The sequence below is a fragment of the Rana temporaria genome, chromosome 5 (genome assembly GCF_905171775.1).
Source record: "Rana temporaria chromosome 5, aRanTem1.1, whole genome shotgun sequence".
Classification (NCBI taxonomy): Eukaryota; Metazoa; Chordata; class Amphibia; order Anura; family Ranidae; genus Rana; species Rana temporaria.
The window spans coordinates 144,973,137-144,992,101 of record NC_053493.1 but is presented as its reverse complement, the minus strand read 5'-3'; the positions used below and the strand labels follow the sequence as shown (position 1 = coordinate 144,992,101).

The 18,965-nt window shown below is 43.5% G+C and overlaps 1 protein-coding gene across 1 annotated transcript in view; it reads left to right on the top strand.

Moving 5' to 3' along the window:
• Positions 1-2,477: 2,477 nt before the first annotated feature.
• GPR141 (G protein-coupled receptor 141) overlaps positions 2,478-18,965 on the top strand; it is a 49,162-nt gene continuing 32,674 nt past the window's right edge. Inside the window, exon 1 of the mRNA XM_040353210.1 lies at positions 2,478-2,571. The gene's annotated coding sequence lies outside the window, so the exon portion shown is untranslated. The remainder of the gene's footprint in view (positions 2,572-18,965) is intronic.

The following is an 18,965-nucleotide window of genomic DNA, read 5'->3' as shown; positions in this document are numbered from 1 at the left end:
ATTTCAAATTTCCCCCGTTGAAGTACAGTTATAGCTACCGTCTGAAAGCACTTTATCCAACATGGGTCTAACAAAACAATACAAATGTTGTAAATAAATATAGACTTTGTTGCTGTTTTTTGGTGGTTGAATGTTAGTAGGAAGATAATTTATCTGGACAAAATGTATGTAATGTACCGTATGTATAAATGTATAATTTGTATTGTTATAAAAAGATTAAAAAAAAGTACTGAATCAAAAAAAAAAAAAAAAGAAGAAATATAAACTAGTATTTTTTCTTCATTTGATGTCACTGGTAAAAACACCTTTTTTTTTGGCTTTCCTTACTTATTTTACAGTATTTTATTTTATTTTTTCCCATCATAAGGACTACTTATTTTTTAAAGCCCAACTCCAACTAAAGACAGTCCACCAACAAAGCGTGGGGAAGAACCATCTACCAGGGGAGTGGGTTGAAAAAAATAAATACAAATTAACTGACTCCCCCATTCACATCCAATCACTGTCGCTGAGCTATTACATTCTGTCGGCGGGGAGCTTTCCCCACCGGCAGAATACAATTATCAGTGTTGCCAGCTATAGCCGGTGATACTGATCATTTGGGAATAACCTGATAGGCTGGTTGTACATTAATCAATCGATAGATTGACTTATGCACAACCAGCTAGCCCATACATGGATCGAAATTTGGCTGGTCCCTGCTTAACTTCAATCCATGTATGGACAGCTTTAGACCGTTGTTATCTGAACATGTGTCTCTATTTGAAGTCTGATCCCCACCTCTTGTTCTGGTGACAACCTATAAAAAATTGGCTTTCCTGACACTTTTTGCTTCGTTGATAATAGTCATCAGGACAAATCGAAATGTTGAATCAACCTAGTAGGGGCACACAGCTATGAAAATGTGACAGGGATTTGTGTCCTTTCTGCTGTAGCACTACCCCCGAAGGAGCTGCTGGTTTGTTTTGGGTGGTATGTTACCTCTGTATCTCTGCCGTCTAGTGTACTTGATGAGAGTCCACACGACATTTGTCTTTTCTGTGCTTTTATTACCCAGCCGGGTAAAAACAATAAAACAGTAGAAAGGTGAAGGGATAGCAAATAGGAGACCGCAGATTCAGGTGTAACTGAATATGGGAAACAGTCCTGCTTCCAACGAAAACTTTACTTCGCCACTCCAACCGGAGTGGCTATAGTGCATCTGGACAGGCCTCTCTCACCAGCCTGGCAGCCAGAGTGTCACTCAAACTTAGGATTAAGTCTCTGCCACAGACCCTCCTAAAAGGTTAGAGACAATTATGGTCCGGAATCCTCTCTGGCCCCGTACACACATCCGAGAAACTCGACGGGCAAAACACATAGTTTTGCTCGTCGAGTTCCTTGTGAAGCCGCCGAGGATCTCGGCGAGCCAAGTTTTCCCATTGACTAACGAGGAAATAGAGAACATGTTCTCTATTTGGCTCGACGAGTTCCTCGTCGGTTTCCTCGGCCAAAAGTGTACACACGACCGGTTTCCTCGGCAGAATACGGCTCCCATCGAGTTTCTGGCTGAATTCTGCCGAGAAACTCGGTCGTGTGTACGGGGCCTACCAGTGGATTCAGCACCCGGATCTCCTTCAGGTAGATTTGTGGAATTAGCAACTGACAGACGACCAACAACCAGCCTGTCAGAACCAAGGTTGTCCTCCGATGAATGGACAGGCCCCTCCTGAAACACCAGCCTCGTGCTTGGTATCCTTCAGACAGACTCCTCATCGGCCAGCTTCCTCCAATTGGACGGTCAGCTTGGGACCACCTTCAGATTGGGGACCCAGTCAATCACTGGGTCCGCACAGCAGATCAATTGCTCTGGGCCAACGTGGTCCCAGAACCAGGAACACTGCGACACACGCACACCCCGGCCAGGAGGGCCATTTGTGGGGGTGTCGTGGAATGACTACCCCAATGGTGGTCGCCACACGAGGAAGAGACCTCGAGCGAATGGAGTCTGCTCCTAAATACCCCTCCACAGCATGCACAGCGAGAGGTGGCCCAACCTCCCAATTGGCTGCTGAGGAGTGATACGCAAACACTTGACCCCACTGCTGCCACCTGCCGTCTGGGGGTGACGGGAGTCCCCGGACAAAAGGATAACACACAGTACAGCCAAGCTAGAGCAGAGACCCTAAATTTAAATAATTAAACTATTTCTCTGAACCTTCCCCTAAATTTAACATAGCACCGGCTCTGAAAATAGCCAGGCGCTACACCGCTATATCCAAAAATCAAAAAACTACGTTTTGGCTATACATACTCTTCAAGTGCTGATTTCTTCCATGCCTCTTGCAAGGAATCTTAAACGTTATGTTTCAAAATGTACAGTACTCTGTCGTTAGTATTTAGAAACAGGAACCTACCAGTCACATCTTTCACTGTTTTGTATCTTTTATGTACTGTGCACGTATGTGAAACCTTCATTGTGCGGTAAAGGTTTTGAGGAAGTGCATAAACATCTCAGATTCCTTATTATTAAAATCTTGGCAATGCATGGAAGTGTGATTACTTTATGCTTCAGCACCAGTCCTTAAACAAGTAAGTTGGAGGAGTTCTGTTCTGATACATTGTTGTTTTTAGTTTGTAATGTGTGTTTAGCAAGAGAGGGTAAAAAAGAAAGCATGTTTCTAGGCATTGGCATTGGAATTGAATGCAAAATCCTTTAGGCAGTAGTAGTGTTCCTACAGTGAAGTGATCGGTTGATTTGGGACACATTCAAAGTCTTGACTAATATTAGCATACATCTATATGTAACTTGGCATTTTTAGGTTTTAGCCTAGATATTTTGTTAGATAGATACTTGTTTTTCATGCATATCACACTCTTTTTTCCAGTAGCTATATTGTCTGCTTTTTCAGATTTCTTCCATTAGTAAAGTGGAGAAATGCACAATACTGCAAGTCTGATATGAAAATCTATGTGTGCCCATTGCTTTTTCTGCATGTTTAGGAAACAGACATTTGAGAAGCCGGGGGGTGAACAAAATAGTACAGCGCACACATGCAAAAAATTACATTTAACTCCTGCAAGGCTATTTAAAACACCTGAACATTTTCGAAAAAAATATGGGGATTTGGTCACACCATATGGCAATATGGTCCTTAAGCCCACTGATTACGACAAAGTACCCCATTATTAGTGGGTCCTATGCTATCCATAGAACGGAAGATCCAAATTCTCTGAACCATGGGAGAAATACACTCCTCTATATGGAAGGACTCCTCCTATAACACAGGTGGACACTAATGAGAGGCAATGATGAGGGAGTGGGGTGCTCCTGCCCAAAAGGATTTGGTCAGAATCCATGCAATAGACAAACAAAGTTTTTGAGGGCACACCCTAAAAGATGCATTGACCATTTCCCGCCCGGCCTATAGCATAATGACAGCCGGGCGGTGGTTCAGTTATCCTGACTGGGCGTCATATGACTGTGGGGGCGATCGGTGGTGTGGCGTGTCAGTCTGACACACCGCTACACCAACCTCGATAAAGAGCCTCTGAGTCTCTTTACCATGTGATCAGCCGTGTCCAATCATGTTAACAGGAAGAGCCATTGATCGGCTTTTCCTCACTCGCGTATGACAGAGGCGAGTAGAGGAGAGCCGATCGGCTGTTCTCCTGACGGGGGGGGGGGTCTGTGCTGATTGCTTATCAGCGCAGCCCCCCTCGGATGCCCTCCCAGGACCAACAGGATGCCATTAGGACCACCAGGGATGGCCACCACACTGGACCACAAGGTATGCCACCCTAGACCCCCAGTAATATGCCAATCAGTGCCCAGACAGCTGCCAATCAGTGAACATCAGCAATGCCTGCCAGTGCCATCAGTGATGCCTATCAATGCCATCTATCAGTGACGCATATCAGTGCCCAGCAGTGCTGTCTATCAGTGCCACCCATTAGTACCCATCAGTGCAGCCTTTCAGTGCCCAGCAGTGCCACACATGAGTGCCCACATGTGCCACCTATCAATGTCCATCAGTGCTGCATATCAGTGCCACCCATCAGTGTGCCCATCAGTACCCATCGTTAGTGCCACCTCATTGGTGCCACCTTATCGGTGCCTCCTTATCAGTGCCCGTCAGTGCCGCCTTATCAGTGCCCATCAATGAAGGAGAAAACATACTTATTTACAAAATTTTATAACAGAATCAAAAGAAAAAAAATATTTTTTCCAAATTTGTGGTCTTTTTTTATTTGTTTAACAAAAAATAAAAACCGCAGATGTGAAAAAATACCACCAAAAGAAAGCTCTATTTGTGGGAAAAAAATGATAAAAAGTCTATTTGGGTACAGTGTAGCATATTTAAACAGTGACAGCACTGAAAGCTGAAAATTGGCTTGGGCAGGAAGGGGGTGTAAGTGCCTGGTATTGAAGTTGTTAAAGATGGTGCAGCCATAAGACCATAAAACAGAACAAAATATTACAGCGCACACATGCAAAAAATTACATTTAACTCCTGCAAGGCTATTTAAAACACTTGAACATTTTCAAAATGACCAAATCCCCATATTTTTTGAAAATGTTCAGGTGTTTTAAAGTGGTTGTAAACCCTTTACAACCACTTTAACCTACAGGTAAGCCTAGATTAAGGCTTACCTGTAGGTGCAAGAAATATCTCCCAAACCTAAAAGGTTTAGGAGATATTTGCAAAAAGGAGCGGCACCGATGTCTATGGCGCATGCACCGTAGACATCGGGCACAGGCGCACACTGGGCGTGCCGCTACTAATGTCACCGCTGCTCCGGCCAGTCACAGCGCCGGAGCAGCGATACCCGGAAGTCACTCTGGGTATCATGGCGGCGTCAGAGGAGGCGAACAAGGGCCGCTGCGGGGGCTTTGATCTCAGGTAAGTAATTCATAATAAGCTAGTATGGTATGCATACTAGCTCATTATGCCTTTGTCTTGCAGGTTGTCTTTTTTTATTTTTTTTTGGACGAGAGGGTTTACTTCCTCTTTAAATAGCCTTGCAGGAGTTAAATGTCATTTTTTATTTTTGTGCCTCCCAAATCTTTGTTTGACTGTCTCCATCAACTCAAAAGAAAAGTTAAATGTTCAACCTTTTTAATACTTTAAAACATTTTATATTAGAAACTGATATAAGTTGTATCCTTGATTCCTAAACCTTCAAGGCTGGATTTATGACTAGGCCGCATTGGTCATTGCCTGGGATGGCAGAGTCGCAGAGGTGGCAACCATACGACATGCCCATTTATTTGATTCACTTTTTAATATAAGTGGTTTCATTACAGCTATGCCTGGTTTCTGCAAGACAATTCTCATACCTTTGCAGAAAATATGCATTGGGGTTTACAATGAACTTGTCCCCTTGTCATTGTCAGACCACCTAACAAAGCAACCAGACCCTGCAAAAACTCATGGAAATCGTGCACCACTGACTTCTTTCTTTTGGTCTTCTGAAACGATACAGAAGATATGTGAACGTGTACTTTTTCATGTTCAATATGTTTATTATTTTTGTCAATAAAAAGGCACTTGGAATACACAGTGTAAATAATAAGTTATCCTTTTACAGTACAAAAAAGAGAAATAAGTTGTACAAACAGCGATAGAGAAGCCAGCTAGCAGATACCATGTTTCCCCCGAAAATAAGTCTTATATTGATTTTGGCAACAAAAGACCCAGTAGGGCCTATTTTTGGGGTAGGTCTTAATATATTCTATCTATCCCTGCCTGTCAGCAATCCCAAGTTTGAACAAACTTAAAATGCCCAAATCCTCTCTTTTACAGTAATACACAATGGGGTTGATTTACTAAAGGCAAATCCACTTTGCACTACAAGTGCACTTGGAAATGCAGTCGCTGAGGGGAAGATCCGAAATGAGGGGAAGCTCTGCTGATTTCTATCATACAATCATGTACAAACAAAAATGCATTTTTTTTTAAATTTTCTTTGCATGCCCGACTCAGATCTACAGCGACTGCACTTGTAGTGCAAAGTGGATTTGCCTTTCGAAAATAACCCCCAATGTATGTGCCCCTGCAATTTAACAGTGCCAAACACCTCTCTTACACCTCTCCCAGCTGCCAGCGGGGGACCCCGGCCCCCCTCCCTCCACAATGCTCAAAGAGGGGGGAAGAGAGCACACCAGCATGTGAAGAAATAAGGATCTGTAAATACCTTATGGAGACAGAAGTATCCATGCCGCATACCGCACACAGTATGACATGATTGATTGCAGAGGCTATGCACTGAGACTACCGTACCTTCCATGACCCGCCGAAGCTCTGCAGAAGGGGGGGGGCAAGATCCCCTACAGACAGGGAAGAGGAGACCAGCGGGGAGATCAGCGGGGAGATCAGCTGAGTGCCGCTCTGTATCAAAGGCATCTGACACCACTAGAGATGGAGACACACACAGCACACTGCTGTAACAGAAATTATTGTACCGTAGGAGTACACAAGCACCTCAAACTATGGCTTATTTTCAGGGTAGGGCTTATATTGCAGCCCTCCTGGAAAAAAGCAGTAGGTCTTATTTTTGGGGTAGGTCTTATTTTCAGGGAAACATGGTATATCAATCATATTTAAAGTGTTACTACACCTACAACAGTGAAATAAGTCTGTATATTTAGTAAAGCATGCTTGTTATACTCACTGTAGAACCTAAGGGGTTAATCCTCTGCATTGTATAAAAATGTGGTTAGATTCTGATCGACACAGAGCCAATCAGCACTGTCCAGACAGAGGGCCAGGGGTCCTGCAACCTCATAGGACATTCAGAGTAAAATGAGAACCTCCTACAAGCTTTAACCAGACACTGATAAGAGTCAGAAGACTGATATATACTGCTGAAGAGAAAAGGTATTTAGAAGTTCATATTTACTAAAATAATTTTGGTTCCATGTTCTTTATACTAGTGGGATACTAGATATGCAGGATCCTGGGTTTAATAACACTTTAAATGTAGAGGACAGGACTCCTAGGCAAAATGTATGGAGAGGAGGCTACATATCAAGCATGCAGTAATTGTAGTAACGCCATCTTGAGCAGCTTGCAGCCAACAAAAGGGAGAGTAAAAGGGGAATGAGGGAGAAGAGAAAGGATGGTGGGTGGGGAGGTTAAGGGAAATGTAAGATTGAAGAAAAGAGTGTCAAGGTGAAAATAAGCCAAGAAGAGAGTCACAAGGGTAGCAGCAAGTGTCAAAATATGGGGGAAGGTAATGGTCTACCCAAGGTTGCCATAGTTTAAAATATTTTGATACTTTGTCTAGTAGAATGGCTTCCATTTTAACATGGACTGTGGCCTGAGTAATCTTGTGCTTAGTTTTCAGAATACCTGGGATGGAGAACTTCCATGACTTCACAATTGCTTCTTTTGTCACCATGGTTACTTGTACTAGCAATTTAAATTGAGTTTGAGGCTCAATGGGTGGGTATTTAACCACTTGAGACCCACGCTATTGACAAAAGACGTCAACAGCGCGGCTCTCAAGTGCCAACTGGACGTCTTTGGGCGTCATTTAAAAGCATTACCCGCACGCGCCTCTGGGGGGCGTGCAGCGGGTAAACACTGTCCCGGCGCATCGCTGGGAAGCCGATGCGTGTGCCTGGCGGCCGCGATGTCCGCCGGGTACACGCGATCGTCGGTAAGACAGCAGGGACGTGGAGCTCTGTGTGTAAACACAGAGCTCCACGTGCTGTCGGAGGAGAGGAGACCAATTTGTGTCTCTTGTACATAGGGACACAGCATCGGTCAACTCCCCCAGTCACCCCCTCCCCCCACACAGTTAGAGCACACCTAGGATACACATTTAACCCCTTCCTCACCCCCTAGTGTTAACCCCTTCACTGCCAGTCACATTTATACAGTAATTAGTGCATTTTTATAGCACTGATCGCTGTATAAGTGTGAATGGTGCCAAATTTGTGTCAAAGGTGTCCGATACGTCCGTCGCAATATCGCAGTCCCAATAAAAATCGCAGATCACCGCAATTACTAGTAAAAAAAAAATAATAAAAAAAAATCATAATTCTGTCCCCTATTTTGTAGGCGCTATAACTTTTGCGGTAAACAGTCGCTTATTACGATTTTTATTTTTTTTTACAAAAATACGTCGAAAAATACGTATCGGCCTTAACTGTGAAAAAAATTGTTTTTTTAAAAAAAAAATTGGGATATTTATTATAGCAACAAGTAAAAAATATATATATATTTTTAAAATTGTCGCTATTTTTTTGTTAATAGCGCAAAAAATAAAAACTGCAGAGGGGATCAAATACCATCAAAATAAAGCTCTATTTGTGGGGAAAAAAGGACGTCAATTTTGTTTGGGAGCCATGTCGTACGACCGCGCAAATGTCAGTTAAAGCGACGCAGTGCCGGAAGCTGAAATTTCGCCTGGGAACGAAGGGGGTTTATGTGCCCAGTAAGCAAGTGGTTAAAAGAACAAGTTGAGAATCAGGAGAAACTGGTACTGAAAATTGTGTAGAGATAATTTTGAACATATTAGTCCAGAATTGGTGTTATCAGGCAGGACCACCATACGTGAAAGTGTGTACCCAAGCCTCTGAAGCCTCGGAAAGAAGTGGCTAAATAAGTGGGGAAAGACATAGAAAGTCTGGAAGGGGCCAAGTATCGGCAAGAAAAAACAGAGGATTTAGTTGTAACCAGAGGTGTATCTTGAAGCTTGTACAGTAGGCCCCCGAAAGCAAAAGTTGACCTGGGGCCCCCCCACTACCACCACTTCCATTGAGCGCCAAGATACTCCAAGTGGCTAAAGAGTTATTTTCAGATCATTATTTTTTACTTATCAAGAGTGTAATTCAAAAGAATTGGAGAGTTATGTCAAAATGTGAACAGTTTCTCCAAAATCTTTTGAATATCTTGTACCAGGGATAGGCAATCTTAGGCCGGGTACACACGGACAAACATGTATGGTGAAAGCGGTCCGTCGGACCGTTTTCACCATACATGTCTGCCAGAGGGCTTCTGTACGATGGTTGTACACACCATCGTACAGAAGTCCGCGCGTAAACAATACGCGGGGCGTGTCCGCGGTGTCGCCGCGTCGATGACGCGGTGTCGCCGCGACAATGACGCGGCGACGTGGGCGGCCCGCCTTTAAAATGCTTCCACGCATGCGTCGAAGTCATTCGACGCATGCGAGGGACGGCGGGCGCCTGGACATGTACGGTAGGTCTGTACTGACGACCGTACATGTCCGAGCGGGCTGAATTCCAGCGGGCTGTTTTAAAACAAGTCCAGGAATATTTGTCTGCTGGGAAAAGGCCCGGCGGGCAAATGTTTGCTGGAATTCGGCCCGCTCGCGCCCACACACGACCAAACATGTCTGCTGAAACTGGCCTGCGGGCCAGTTTCAGCAGACATGTTTGGTCGTGAGTATGGGGCCCAAGAGAGGTGGAGATCTACCCGAATAGCATGAAAGAGATCAAAGATCACTTTTATTTTAAAGGGGTTTTAAGTTTTTTTTTTTTTTTAAATAACAAACATTGTATACTTACCTCTACTGTGCAGTTCGTTTTGCACAGAGTGGCCCCGGTCCTTTTCTTCTGGGGTCCCTCTTCGGCTGTCTCAGCTCCTCCCCGCAAGAGCTAACCGCCTTCATGGTAAGCGTTCTCCCAAGGGGGTTAGCTTGCGGGCACGCTCCCCGGCACGCCATGTTATTGGATGTGATTGACAGCAGCGCAAGCCAATAGCTGCGCTGATATCAATCTATCCAATCTAGCCAATCAACAGCCAGACTTCGTATAGAAGAGGCCAGACACGAGCACAGCAGGTGAACAGGCTCAGGTAAGTAAAACGGGGGGCTGGGGGACCACAGAGGAATATAACTGTCAATCACCTTAAACAAAATCACTCGTATTTTCAAGGCTATGGTTATGGTGTTCCCTATAATGTCTTGGTACCGTGTGTTTGATATGTTTGGTATGGCCTTTTTATTTTGGCAATATGTTCTCCTACTCGAATTTAAAAAGTGTGAGTAGTGCTTCCAACGCATTTTTAGTCACAATAGAGACGTTATCAACTACACAACGAATCTAGTGGCACACGTGTGGAACCCTTTGACCAAGTATATGTGATTGGTAACCGTAGAGGTAAACTCCAGGGATTATGACCTTCCACATACGTTATAGGAGCACACACAGGGCCAGATTAAGAACATCATGGGCCTGGTGCTGAGGATTTTGGTGGGGCCTTTTAGGCTGCATTCACACCTCCGCGACAAGTAACGCCGCGTACGCGGCGTATTTTGCCGCGAATAGTGTAACTTTTTTTTTACAAATCCTTCCTATTGCTTTGTATGGCCGAACGCCAATGCCGCCTGAAAAAAAGGGTCCGGGGCTTTTTTTCATGCCGCAGGTGTACGGCGTCTATGAGATGTGAACCATCTCATAGACAGCAATGGGAATTCTCCCCTCCAGCGGCACGAGCGGCCGGCGTTGGGCGTTTTGACGCGGGGGTGTGAATGGGGTGTAATAAATAATAAATAAATGCGTGGGAATGACATGAACGCAGCCCAGCCAAGGCAGGCAAGTGACCAAAGGCACAGAACCCAGAAGGAAGACCGGGTGAAGATGGAAGTGCCCGGGCCCCGCCTGATTCATCGCAGCACTGGAGGGCTCAGTCTGAAAATGTAAGTGTACACTAATGTGCTAATATGCTGTGCATACTTGTACATTGTGGCATAACCTACCCCAGGGCCTCTAAAAAGTAGTAATGTCAGGAAAGTTTACTACCGCTTTATTATCACAGGATCCCAGGAGCCTCTCATGGGGCCCCCTACTGACCCGGTGGACGGTGGCCCTTGGGCAGTGCCTAAGTGCACAGTTGCCAACATTTAAAAAATATTTTCAGGGCCACTTTTTTATATAAGTGCTATATTTAGAGTAGCTGAGATCCCCGATGTTCCTCTATACATCATAGTAGTAATCACAAAATTAAATGAGTACTAATAATGGGGCAGAACAAATATGAGAACTGATATTTCCTTTAGTTGAACGAACAAAAGTGTGTCCATTCTAGAGCTGGTAACATTGAGGATATTCAGTATAATTTTAAAGAACTGTTTTTGTGGGTAAGCGACATAGGGGAGGAGTATGGACGGTATATAAGTGGGAAGTATGTGCAGGTGAGGGAGAGGAATGTGGAGGGTCTAACAGTGGGCACTATGTACAGGAGAGGAGTACAAAGGGTACGAAAAAAAGCACTATGTACAGCAGAGGAGTGTGAAGGGTATGACAATGGGCAGTATGTACAGGAAGAGTGAGGGGGTATGACAGAGGGTAGTACGTACCAGAGAGAAGTGTGGAGGGTATGATGGGGCAGTATGTACAGGAGAGGAGTGTGGAGGGTATGACAGTGGGCAGTATGTACAGGAAAGGAATGTAGACGGTATGATAGTGGTCACTATGTATAGGAGAGGAGTGTGGAGGGTATGACAGTGAACACTATGTATAGGAGAGGAGTGTGAAGGGTATGACAGTGGGCACTATGTATAGGAGAGGAGTGTGGAGGGTATGACAGTGAGCAGTATGTACAGGAGAGGAGTGTGGAGGGTGCGACAGTGGGCACTAAGTACAGGAGAGAAGTGTATGACAGCAGGCACTATGTACAGGAGAGGAGTGTGAAGGGTATGACAGTGGGCGCTATGTATAGGAGAGGAGTGTGGAGGGTATGACAGTGGGCACTATGTACAGGAGAGGAGTGTGTAGGGTATGACAGTGAGTACTATGTATAGGAGAGAAGTGTGGAGAGTATGACAGTGGGCACTATGTACAGGAGTGGAAGGATATTTAGGGACTGAGTAGTGGTTAAGCGGGTCATACATGGATTGAAATTACGCCAATTATGCAGAGACCAGCCATAGTCAATCTATGTATGGGCTAGCTGGTTTTACACAAGTCAATCTATTAATCAACTTGAGTACAACCAGCCTGTTAGGTTTTTCCCAAAACAATCAGTGCTGCCAGCTATAGTTAGCAACACTGATCATTGTACGCACTGGCAGAACACAATAACACTGCAGGAGTGATTCCCCTATCCACAGGTCAGCAGGTGAGAGGGTGTGTGGGGACAGGCTGGGAAGAGATACTAGTCAGTGGCTGGGTAGGCACTGGTAGTATCAGAGCCAGATACACACAGGTTACATACGCCACGATCGTTAGAGCGAGAACAATAATTCTAGTACTAGACCTCCTCTGTAACTCTAAACATGTAACCTAAAAAAATGTAAAGCATCGCTTAGGATACCAAAAAAAATTGTGCTAACTTAACTAACTAACTGTTTTTTTAATGAATGAAACATTTTTTTCCAAAAAAACATGTTTGAAAAATTGCTGCGCAAATACCGTGCTAGAGCTGCACAATTAATCGTTAAAAAAATCGTGATCTCGATTCAACCCCCCTGACGATCTTCAATGCAGAGTTTGATGATTCTTTCATATAACAAGTGGAGAGACTTTCAGCTGTCAAAAGAAAATATCTGGGCAGTCTGCCAAGTTTTTAACAGGAAACATTGTAACTGACACTTCCTTCTTAGATCAGAGGGATACACTTCTGTGTGTAAAGAACAAATCTGGGCAGTCTGCGAAGTTAACTAAATTTAAAGGGTCACTAAAGGAATTTTTTTTTTTAGCTGAAATGATTGTTTACAGGGCATAGAGACATAATAGTTAACTGATTCCTTTTAAAAATGATTAAAAAATAGATAAAAAACAATCATATAATGTGCCTGCAGTGTAGTTTCGTTTTTGTTGTTGTTTCCTGGTTCTCTGATGTACAGAGAGCCACTAGAGGGCAGTCAGCCAATAGAGAGCAGTGATACTTTGTCTAAAACTCCTCAGCACCAATCCAGTTTCGTTTTACACACAATAATCACATTAGTGACCACCGTGAGAAATCTCCCAGCACTGTGGTTATCAGGAAACAGGCAACCAGGAAGTGTCCAGAACAGAGAGGATTTACAGCAACATTAAAAGCAAAAACGAACAATGAGGACATGAAACCAGGACTGCAGTAAGGTAAAGGAAGCTATTTAGCTAAAAAAAAAAATTCCTTTAGTGACCCTTTAACCACTTAAAGTCCAACACTTGTTTCTTAAAGCGGTGGTTCACCCTAAAATCCACTTTCTGTCACTAGATCCAGCATACTGCTGACATCTGCAGTATGCTGGATTTTTTTTTCTTTTTTTTGTACTTATCGTTTTATCCGTATGTCTGCTCCGGCTCGAGCGGGGGAATCCGTCGGGGAATGGGCGTTCCTAAGTAAAGCGCAGTTGATTGACGGGCTTGGATAGCACGTCACACCTTCCGGAAATAGCCGACGTGACTCTCGGCTGCTTACGGCGCTATACGGCGCCTGTGCCTGCCGTGTAGAGCTGACTGCGCAGGCGCCGTAAATTGCCGAGAGTCACGTCGGCTATTTCCGGAAGGTGTGACGCGCTATCCAAGCCCGTCAATCAACTGCGCTTTACTTAGGAACGCCTATACCCAGAAGGATACGCCGCTCGGAGCCGGAGCAGACATACGGATAAAACGATAAGTACAAAAAAAAATCCAGCATACTGCAGATGTCAGCAGTATGCTGGATCTAGTGACAGAAAGTGGATTTTAGGGTGAACCACCGCTTTAAGTTAAAAAGCAATATTATTTGCTAGAAAATTACTTGGAACTGCCAAACATTACATATATTTTAGCAGAGACTCTAGGGAATACAATGGCTATTGCTGCAATATTTTATGTCACACTGCATTTGCCCACTTCAATGAATAATAAAAACCATAAAAACAAAACAGTGAAGTTAGCCCATTTTTTTTTTGTTTGTTTTAATGTGAAAGATGATGTTACGCCACAACAATCGTGAGAGAATCGTGATCTATCTTCTAAGCAAAAAAATTGCAATTCTCATTTTAGCCAGAATCGTGCAGCTCTATACCGTGCAACATAAAAAGTGCAAAGACCACCATAGAGTAATTTTCTAGCAAAAAACAAATGATGATTTTTACATGTAGTAGAGAAGTGTCAGAATTGCCCTGGGTGGCAAGGGGTTAATTACCATAAGTAATATACAAATAATTATTATAAGCACTGTGATCCTATCAGTCTGCTGTAGTGTGTCAGCTTGTATTTATATTGGCCACTCTGAATGTAGCTTCTGACAGGCTGTGCAAGCAGGCCCGTATCTCCGGAACCATAAATGATAGCTGTCCCATATTTTAACCAGTTGTGGGGTAGCTCTTCTCATGCCTACCCCCAAATGTGGGGTTTCTGTGACCTCTGGTCATCGAGCTACAACCCTCCAAATTCGATCTTAAAAAAAAAAAAATCTTAAAAAAAAAAAAAAATTTTTTTTTTTTTTTTTTTGGGTAAATGGGCCTATCTTGAGAAAGGGGCCTGGAGCTGCAGCTCCATCAGCCCCATTGTTAATCCGGCCCTGGGAGGGTATGACAGTGAGCAGTATGTACAGGAGAGGAGTGTGGAGGGTGCGACAGTGGGCACTAAGTACAGGAGAGAAGTGTATGACAGCAGGCACTATGTACAGGAGAGGAGTGTGAAGGGTATGACAGTGGGCGCTATGTATAGGAGAGGAGTGTGGAGGGTATGACAGTGGGCACTATGTACAGGAGAGGAGTGTGTAGGGTATGACAGTGAGTACTATGTATAGGAGAGAAGTGTGGAGAGTATGACAGTGGGCACTATGTACAGGAGTGGAAGGATATTTAGGGACTGAGTAGTGGTTAAGCGGGTCATACATGGATTGAAATTACGCCAATTATGCAGAGACCAGCCATAGTCAATCTATGTATGGGCTAGCTGGTTTTACACAAGTCAATCTATTAATCAACTTGAGTACAACCAGCCTGTTAGGTTTTTCCCAAAACAATCAGTGCTGCCAGCTATAGTTAGCAACACTGATCATTGTACGCACTGGCAGAACACAATAACACTGCAGGAGTGATTCCCCTATCCACAGGTCAGCAGGTGAGAGGGTGTGTGGGGACAGGCTGGGAAGAGATACTAGTCAGTGGCTGGGTAGGCACTGGTAGTATCAGAGCCAGATACACACAGGTTACATACGCCACGATCGTTAGAGCGAGAACAATAATTCTAGTACTAGACCTCTTCTGTAACTCTAAACATGTAACCTAAAAAAATGTAAAGCATCGCTTAGGATACCAAAAAAAATTGTGCTAACTTAACTAACTAACTGTTTTTTTAATGAATAAAACATTTTTTTCCAAAAAAACATGTTTGAAAAATTGCTGCGCAAATACCGTGCTAGAGCTGCACAATTAATCGTTAAAAAAATCGTGATCTCGATTCAACCCCCCTGACGATCTTCAATGCAGAGTTTGATGATTCTTTCATATAACGTGGAGAGACTTTCAGCTGTCAAAAGAAAATATCTGGGCAGTCTGCCAAGTTTTTAACAGGAAACATTGTAACTGACACTTCCTTCTTAGATCAGAGGGATACACTTCTGTGTGTAAAGAACAAATCTGGGCAGTCTGCGAAGTTAACTAAATTTAACCACTTAAAGTCCAACACTTGTTTCTTAAAGCGGTGGTTCACCCTAAAATCCACTTTCTGTCACTAGATCCAGCATACTGCTGACATCTGCAGTATGCTGGATTTTTTTTTCTTTTTTTTGTACTTATCGTTTTATCCGTATGTCTGCTCCGGCTCGAGCGGGGGAATCCGTCGGGGAATGGGCGTTCCTAAGTAAAGCGCAGTTGATTGACGGGCTTGGATAGCACGTCACACCTTCCGGAAATAGCCGACGTGACTCTCGGCTGCTTACGGCGCTATACGGCGCCTGCGCCTGCCGTGTAGAGCTGACTGCGCAGGCGCCGTAAATTGCCGAGAGTCACGTCGGCTATTTCCGGAAGGTGTGACGCGCTATCCAAGCCCGTCAATCAACTGCGCTTTACTTAGGAATGCCTATACCCAGAAGGATACGCCGCTCGGAGCCGGAGCAGACATACGGATAAAACGATAAGTACAAAAAAAAAAAAAAAAAAATCCAGCATACTGCAGATGTCAGCAGTATGCTGGATCTAGTGACAGAAAGTGGATTTTAGGGTGAACCACCGCTTTAAGTTAAAAAGCAATATTATTTGCTAGAAAATTACTTGGAACTGCCAAACATTACATATATTTTAGCAGAGACTCTAGGGAATACAATGGCTATTGCTGCAATATGTTATGTCACACTGCATTTGCCCACTTCAATGAATAATAAAAACCATAAAAACAAAACAGTGAAGTTAGCCCATTTTTTTTTTTGTTTGTTTTAATGTGAAAGATGATGTTACGCCACAACAATCGTGAGAGAATCGTGATCTATCTTCTAAGCAAAACAATTGCAATTCTCATTTTAGCCAGAATCGTGCAGCTCTATACCGTGCAACATAAAAAGTGCAAAGACCACCATAGAGTAATTTTCTAGCAAAAAACAAATGATGATTTTTACATGTAGTAGAGAAGTGTCAGAATTGCCCTGGGTGGCAAGGGGTTAATTACCATAAGTAATATACAAATAATTATTATAAGCACTGTGATCCTATCAGTCTGCTGTAGTGTGTCAGCTTGTATTTATATTGGCCACTCTGAATGTAGCTTCTGACAGGCTGTGCAAGCAGGCCCGTATCTCCGGAACCATAAATGATAGCTGTCCCATATTTTAACCAGTTGTGGGGTAGCTCTTCTCATGCCTACCCCCAAATGTGGGGTTTCTGTGACCTCTGGTCATCGAGCTACAACCCCCCAAATTCGATCTTAAAAAAAAAAAAATCTTAAAAAAAAAAAAAATATTTTTTTTTTTTTTTTTTTTTTGGGTAAATGGGCCTATCTTGAGAAAGGGGCCTGGAGCTGCAGCTCCATCAGCCCCATTGTTAATCCGGCCCTGAGCACACAATGCACTTCTTACAAGGATAATATCCCTCCAACTCATGAAAAAAGGAAGGGGGATTGATTATATTTGGAGCGATTTTTCCCTTGTAAAGAGGGAACTCCCCTAAATGTGACCTTAGCTTGTTCAGGTATCAAGGGACGTAACACCTTATCAGTTCTAAGGACATTCCAATGTTTGATCAATATAGTTTTAAAATCCTTATGTTGCACAGAATAAGAGTTCAAAATTGACCATTTGTAAGAATTATCTTGTATTCGTGGAGGCCGATCTGACAGCAAAGAGCCTCTATCTATTTTCAATATATCTTGATATTGTGAATGTACAGATATTGGGTCATACTTCTTATCTATAAATGTATTGGTTAAAGTGGAGGCCTGTTCTTTGAATATCTGTGTCTGTACAGTTCCTACGAAGTCTTAGAAATTGGCTTTGTGGGACCGCCTTAAGCCACGATTGGTGATGGCAGCTACCTACGGGAATGAAACTGTTGTGCATTAAGCTTGACTTCTAATTCCAGAAAGTGTACCTTAGTGTGACTAGGTTCATAAGTCAAGAAAAAACCTTGATCATTGGAATTTAAGATGGAGAAAAAAGACTTCAAGGACTCGGAACTGCCATCCCAGAGGAGGAGGATGTCGTCTATATACCTGGCCCATAGGACCAGGGAGGTACCACCTTCAGAATAGACAACATCCTCCTCCCACTTGGCCATAAATAAATTGGCGAGGCTGGGGGCAAACTTGGCCCCCATAGCCACGCCCCTTTGTTGGATGAAAACCTACAATCGAACCAAAAATAGTTGTGTTCGGTCGCGAATTTAAGCAATTCGATGATGTAATTGCTTTGTGTATCTGTAATGGAAACATGCTTTCTCAAAAAATGGTTGACTCGATTCCTAAAGTATGGGGAATACAGGTATATAACAAGGTCACATCCGCCGTGGCTAATATATATTCACCCTGGGGCAGATTCACAGACAATTGGACAGGCGCAGCGTATCAGATATACGCTACGCTGCCGTATCTTACCTGGCGTAAATTCGAATCCAGGAAGAATTCGCGCCGTAAGTTACGGCGGCGTAGTGTTTTTCTGGCGGCGTATTTGAAATTGGGCGGGTTGGGGGCGGGTTTCATTTTAATGAAGCGCGTCCCCGTGCCGAATGAAATGCGCATGCGTCGTTCCTAAATTTCCCGCCGTGCATTGCGCTAAATGATGTCGCAACAACGTAATTTTTTTAACTTAGACGTGACTTAGGTCCATCCCTATTCACGGGCGATGCAAAAACAAAAATTCTAATTTCGACGTGGGAACGACGGCCATACTTTAACATGGCAAGTCTATCTATACGCCACAAAATAGCAGCTTTAACTATATGCCGGAAAAAGAAGACTACAGACGACGTAAGAGAATGCGACGACCGCGCGTACGTTCGTGGATCGTCGGAAAAAGCTCATTTGCATACCCAACGCCGAAAATGACGCAAACTCCACCCAGCGGACGCTGAAGTATTGCATCTGCGATCCGAAGGCATACGAAGCCGTACACCTGTCGGATCTTACCCAGATGCCGTCGTATCTTGGTTTGAGGATTCAAACTAAAGATACGACGCAGGAAATTTGAAAGTACGCCGGCGTATCAGTAGATACGCCGGCGTACTTGCTCTGTGAATCTGCCCCCCTATATGTCAATCCTTTCCAATAATTTAATAGTATCGCTAGTATCCTTAGGATACGAAGGGATACGTTTCACTAACGGTTGTAAAAAGAAATCAATATAGCGGCCGATTCTTGAGGTAACAAAATCAATGCCTCTTATGAATGGGATCTTTGTGTATTTTAGTTAAAAAATAGATGGTGGGAATTCTCTGTGCTAAGTAGGAACGTTCTTTACTATTTAAAATTTTAATTTCATAACCTTTGTTGACTAATTGTTCTAATTTATCTCTGAAGGTTACAGTAGGGTTGATGGTGTATTTCTTTATATGTTTCTGTGTCCCCAAAAATCCTGAACATCTAAAACGACAATGCCCCCACC